We start from the raw sequence: 6459 nt of genomic DNA on the forward strand, positions 1-6459 counted from the left end.
CCGATGTCAAGACATGTGTGTAATATCCCAAAATTTACCCTTCACTTTTCCTGGAAAAAAAAAACGAAAAAAAAAAAACGAAAAAAAAACAAAAAAAAAAACGAAAAAAAAAAGTTAAAAATAAATAAATAAATAAAATTAATTAAATAAATAAATAAAATATAACAAATTTTTTTGGACTTGGGTCTCCCTCATTTGAGCCCACTACCCACGAAAATCAGTCTATAAATACTGAAGTTTCAGTAGAGGAAAACACACTTGGAGTTACACTGGGAGATTCACTGGAGAAAGATTTTGAGAGAAGGAAACCTAGGAACTACTCTGCAGCGACCTTCAGGCAGCCCTGAGAAGTTCACTCCGCCTCACACAAACCTAGTATTACTTTGCAGATCCGGCCGTACCATTCAATCTTAATCAATCTCTCCAATCAGGTTTGCCCTATATCCATCATCTCTATGCCTTTAATTTGAATGCTCTAAATGTATGAGGTATTATGGGTGAATTTGATACCCTTTTGATGCATGTGTTTGACAAGAGGTTTAGGCCTCCTACCCTTGGTTGCTTTTTGTGAGCTTTTTTTGTGAATTTTGATGGAATTATTCATGTGGTTACATTTTGATTTAGGGGCAACTCTTGGTTACCCTATTTTGTTTCTCTAACCTGTTTGTTGAGTTTTTTTTGTGAGGGCTCACATGACGTTTGCAGGGATAACTTACGTGGTTTCCCACTTTATTTGTGGGATACCCCCCTGGAGGTTCATTCCGATTACCTGTACTGACCCACTTTCTTTGATGATGTTAGCTTGGAAGGATCTCAGGGTTTATCAATCCTTTAATTGCTGTAACTTCGGATCTTTATCTGTGTGGTAATTTTTTCCTTTTCTCGTACTTTATCGTTTTCTTAGCTGGAAGACCTCGATAGGAGGCAATGTTTGAGCCCCTTGAAGGCATTTTACTTTGAGATACATGTTTTGTGTTTTGTATTCATATCCCCACATGTAGCGCGGTTCCTTCGTCAAGGACTGCCTGTTTGCCCTCGAGCATCACAAACCCTAAAACCCAAAGCAACACGTTTACTCCTTCTACTACAGGCGAGTAAGTCTCCAAAGGTCGAGCATCCGGTAGATTGCGTAGTGACGTCGTTCGTCCAAAACCCAATCCATAACCCCGTAGTTAGCCGAACTACGGCTTGCTCTGATTCTCATTCCAGATGAGATACGTAGGCATAAGACGCGATGTCTTAGCGAGCACACATCCCCCAACCCATAGGTCAGCCGAGCTACGAAGACTCTGATTCTCATATTCAGATGAGATACGTATGCAGTGGATGCGACATCCGCGCGAGTCATTTCTCTTAACCTTTTTAGTAAATAAACACATTAGGTAAACCCACACCCTTTAGACAAAAAACCACAAAAGTGGATCCCGTAGAGTATTATGGATGCGTAGGGGTGCTAATACCTTCCCTTCGCATAACCGACTCCCGAACCCAAGATTTGGTTGCGAGACCCCGTCTTGTCCTTTCCTTTTTCAGGTTTACTTCGAACGTTTCCTTTCCCTCCTTTGGGATGAATAACGCACGGTGGCGACTCTTCTGTCTTTTTCTTTCGCCGGTTGTTTTTTTCGCGCACTGTATTTTTCAGGTTGCGACAGCTGGCGACTCCACTGGGGACCAAGAAGTTGACCTCTTGCTGGTCCATCTTCCCTAAGCGAGTCCCTCCTAGCTTGTGTGATTTTCTTGTTTATTGGGTGTTCATGCTTTTGTACATTTATTTACTTACTTACTTGCATTCATCTGCTGTATCTGTTGGAGTTGTTGTTTGTTTGTTGGGATGGGATGTTCTACGAGAGATAAGCCCATTACCCAGGCTTGAGTGTACACACAGGTTTTAGAGTGGATGATCATGAGGCTTGCGTGGCATGTTGCTACGTTAAGTCGTTCGTGAAGAACCACACCCAGACGAGGTTTCTCTTGGATATATTATGTCCTACGGATGTTCCGTAACGACATGATGTTCCTTTAGAAATCGTCGACTCTAGTGACCATTTCCCGAGAACTCAGTCGAGGCCTCTCCTCCGAGACGTGATTATGTTAGCTCTGGTGGGCGCATTCTCGTTGATCAATCCGAGGACCCCGAGACTGGGAACTTGCTTTAGGATGTCCCGTTGAGGGGAGTCAGTGGAGGTCTTTTATCCCGTAATAATGCCAAACCTTCAGTGGTAAACGTATTATTCGCGACTGAAGGGCTGAAGTTGACGAACTTCTGTTCTTAGAACCTACCAGTGAGGGGCGGGCTAAATTCAGGAAACCTTAACCTCCAACCAACCCGGTTTTCTGGAGCAGAGCTTTGATCTTGTATTATATTCCTCAGTGGTTTTCTCTTCAGACAGTGTAACCCGACAGATGTTCAAGCAGATACAGCAATCCTGATTGACATACCACTGCACTGCATTCACATCATCACATCATTTGCATTCATATCATTTAACACATGTTTATCCATTTCGTGGGGGTTTACATCTTCTTCTTGATTCCAGTCGGAGTTTTTCTGGTTCTCTTAAGATGGATATTGGCAGAAAGAGACTTGTCGCCTACAAGTTTCCGGTGGTCTGTCTGGAGCCCATCCAACAGTTGATGCAGTTAATGGATCCTGGTTCTCTAGAAGGATTCCGAGAGGATTACGGTCTGATTCTAAGTTTCGTCACGGTTCTTTCCAAAGATCAACATGACGCCCTATTCACACTGCTACAGTTCTATGACCCTCCATTGAGGTGTTTCACATTCCCGGATTATATCTTGGTCCCTACTCTGGAGGAGATTGCCAGTTTTCTCAGAGTTCCTATCAGGTCACAGTTATTGTTCTACAGTTCTGAGTTTCTGCCCGATCTCAGCATGGTTGCTTCAGCCACATATTTGGAGGAATCAGTCTGGAAGGCTAATATGTGTCAGAAGGGAGAAGTTAGTGGTTTTCATCTGAGTTTCTTATTGGGAGAAGCAAAGAAGAAGCTGGAAGACGGTAACTAGAGGGGTTTCAATGTTGTGTTGGCTCTTTGCGTGTATGGGATTGTCTTGTTCCCTAATGTCGCCAAATTTGTGGACATGGACGCAATACGCCTCTTCGTGTTGAGAAATCCAGTACCGACCTTGCTAGGAGATTTCTTTCATTCAGTGCACCACAGAAATAAGAATAGAAAAGGGGGATTGTTGAATTGTTGTGTGCCTTTGTTTTATAGGTGGTTCAGTTCTCACCTACCCAAATCAGGAGTGTTCGTTAATGTCAAGGACTCGTTGAGTTGGTCGAAGAGATTGATGGGGTTGAGAGCTGAAGATATTTCTTGGTGGTCCGACCGGAGCTTGCTTCGGGCAAATATTATTCATAGTTGTGGGAACTTCCCAAATGTTCCGTTGGTAGGAAGAAGAGGAGGAATCAACTATAATCCTTCTCTAGCAGTTAGACAGTTTGGATATGCTTTAAGAACTCCGCCTTTGGAAAAGGATGTGGAAGAATCTCTGTTTTTCCATTCTTCGCCTGATTTGACGGTATCCCGTAAGGCAGCTGAGGCCTGGCTCAAGGTGATCAAGAGAGGAAGAACCGTCCTTGGAAAAGGAGATTGTAGAACTTACCCTCGGTATGAAGAGTGGCTTCAAGGAAGAGTTGAAGAGTTTGGTCTGCCGTTCCCTATTGAAGAACCTTTGTATCCACCTACTCCTGAGCAGTCAACAATGGTGAGCCGAGAGAAGTATGACAAGTTGAAGAGTGCCGTGGAGGGACTTCAAACCAAGAACTCAGAGTTAATTGAGAAGTTGCAAGACTGTATGCATCAATTCCAGGAGGCAGAATATCAGAAGGGGGAAGCCGTCAGAGTACAAAAGGAAGCAGAAAGGAAATTTGCTGTGGAGGCGGACTTCTTCAGGAAGACAGACGAAGCCTTGAGATCATCCAGTTCTGAGTTAAGGCGAGTCAAGCAGCAGTTAGTAGATGCTCATGGTAAATTAGCTGGGTGGCAGGAGCAATGGGATGCATTTTCAACTTCTCGGAAGGCAAAGGAGGAGGAGACAGTAGCCGAACTGACTGGTCAGATAGAGAAATTGACGACTTTGCTGAAGGGGAAGAACAATGAGCTTCTGTGCGCCCGTTCTACTAATGGCTACATCACAGATCAACTCCATGAGGCTCGAGGACAGATTGAAGAACTCAAGGTGTTGGCAGGTTTGAAGAAATCCAGACTTGAAGAGGTATTCGGAGAAGATGATGGGAATTACTACAGAGAGCACATCAATGAACTGGATGGGATCATTCACAAGAGGAATCTGCTTATCCGGCATTTGACAGAATCTCCGGATCATCCCGACACGATGGCATTACTGGATGAAGTGAGGAGCAGTCCTTATGGGTTGTATACAGGAGGCTGATCCCTGGTTTATGTTCCTCCCTTTACTTTTTGTTTTGTTGCTGTGTAGTGATAATCCACAGGCTTGTTGTGGGGATCCTCTTTTGATGTACTTTTGGCTAAGGCCCCTTTCCTGGAACTCATTTGTATGTTGGTTTCCCTTTGTTGCATCTTGATCTCAGAAGTTTATCCATGACTCAGTCTTCTTGCACTATTCGCCTGATGTGAGACTGGAATCAAGGGGGTAGAATACCTTTTGGATTTGATAAACATGGCATTGCATTTACATATTCATTGTCATATCTTGCATAACAGGTACCGCTGCAGTGTTCTCATATTGTTTGGTGTCCCACTAGCAGGATAGCTGACTCAGGCATTCACCGATACGGTACCCGAAGGAATCAACAGAGAGCGATGGAGAGCCTACAAGCAGAGCTCGCCGAGATAAAGATTCGCATGAATCAATTCATGGATTTGGTTCAAGGGGTGGCTCAAGAACAACAGGAGCTTAGATTGTTGGTGCAGAGGGATCCCCCTATTACTCAACCGGAGACGTTGGCTGATCCTCCAGCTGGAGAGGCTAATGGTCCCAATGGACCGGGGCCTATCCCGATCCCGCATGTCAACCTAGATCAACAACCCATTCAGGATGGTCAGGATGATTAGTTTCCCTTGCTTCAGGAAGACTTTGGCATGGACCCCATGTTTAGAAGATTGGAAGAGAGGTTGAAAGCAGTGGAAGGACAGAATCTTCTGGGAGTAGATGTTGCTGACTTGGGGCTGGTCCCAGGTGTGAGAGTGCCACCGAAATTCAAGGTCCCGATATTTGACAAATACCATGGCAGCTCTTGCCCCAAAACTCACGTGAAAGCCTATTTCCGTAAAATGGTTGCATACTCTGATGACGAGAAGCTACTTATGTACTTCTTCCAGGATAGCCTAGCTGGGGCATCCTTGGAATGGTATATGAGGCTGGACAGAGCCCACATCCGTTGCTGGAGGGATTTGGCAGAGGCTTTCGTGAAGCAGTATCAGTATAATGCAGACATGGCTCCGGACAGAACTCAACTTCAGAATCTGTCTCTTAAAAGCAATGAGTGCTTCAGGGAATACGCTCAACGCTGGAGGGATACAGCTTCCCGTGTTCAGCCTCCTATGTTGGAAAAGGAAATGGCCAACATGTTCATGAATACGCTGCCTGGACCTTATCTGGAGCGTCTGGTGGGGTGCAATGCTTCCAACTTTGCTGATGTGGTCTCTACTGGAGAAAGGGTGGAGAATTACCTAAAGACCTATAAGAGCCAGAGTGGAGGTGGATCCTCATCAGGGGTGAAGAAGCTGTTCATTCAGGGACAGAAGAGGAGAGAAGGGGATGCAAATGCCATATCTTCTTATCAGAACAGGGATAACCGGAGGAATAATTTTCAGAATTATCATCAGCAACCGTATGTTGCGGCTGTGACCATTCCAGCTGCAGCGCCACTACCACTACAACAATCACAACGTCAACCAGCTCAGTATCAACAGCAGCAGCAACCGGGTAACAGACCCGCTTATCAACAGAGGCAAAGGATGATGGACCTGCGTTTCGACACCCTTCCAATGTCGTACGCTCAATTGCTTTCTAGTCTTCAACAACTACAACTTGTGCAACTGCGCACTCTGGCTCCTCCTATTGGTAGACTTCCGGTGGGTTACGACGCCAACGCTAGGTGTAGCTTCCACTCTGGGGCACCTGGCCACAATATTGAGAACTGTAAAGCTTTTAAGCACGTAGTTCAAGATCTCATAGATTCAAAGGCCATCGACCTTGCACCGGCTCCGAATGTCGTTTACAATCCCATGCCCCAGCATGGTGGTGCGAACGTTAATATGATGGAAGGAAAAGCCAAGTCCATTAAGGATTTGTTGAAGTTGAAGACTCCATTGTTGGATATCAAAGGATGCTTGCTGAAGGCCGATGTTTTCCCCGGTTGTGGGAAGGATTGTTTGGATTGTGCCACTCAGAGTGGAGGTTGTTTGAAGCTACAGCAGGGTATCCAGGCCTTGCTCGACAAAGGTATCCTCC

Source organism: Lathyrus oleraceus, chromosome 6 (genome assembly GCF_024323335.1).
Source record: "Lathyrus oleraceus cultivar Zhongwan6 chromosome 6, CAAS_Psat_ZW6_1.0, whole genome shotgun sequence".
In the NCBI taxonomy this organism is placed as follows: Eukaryota; Viridiplantae; Streptophyta; class Magnoliopsida; order Fabales; family Fabaceae; genus Lathyrus; species Lathyrus oleraceus.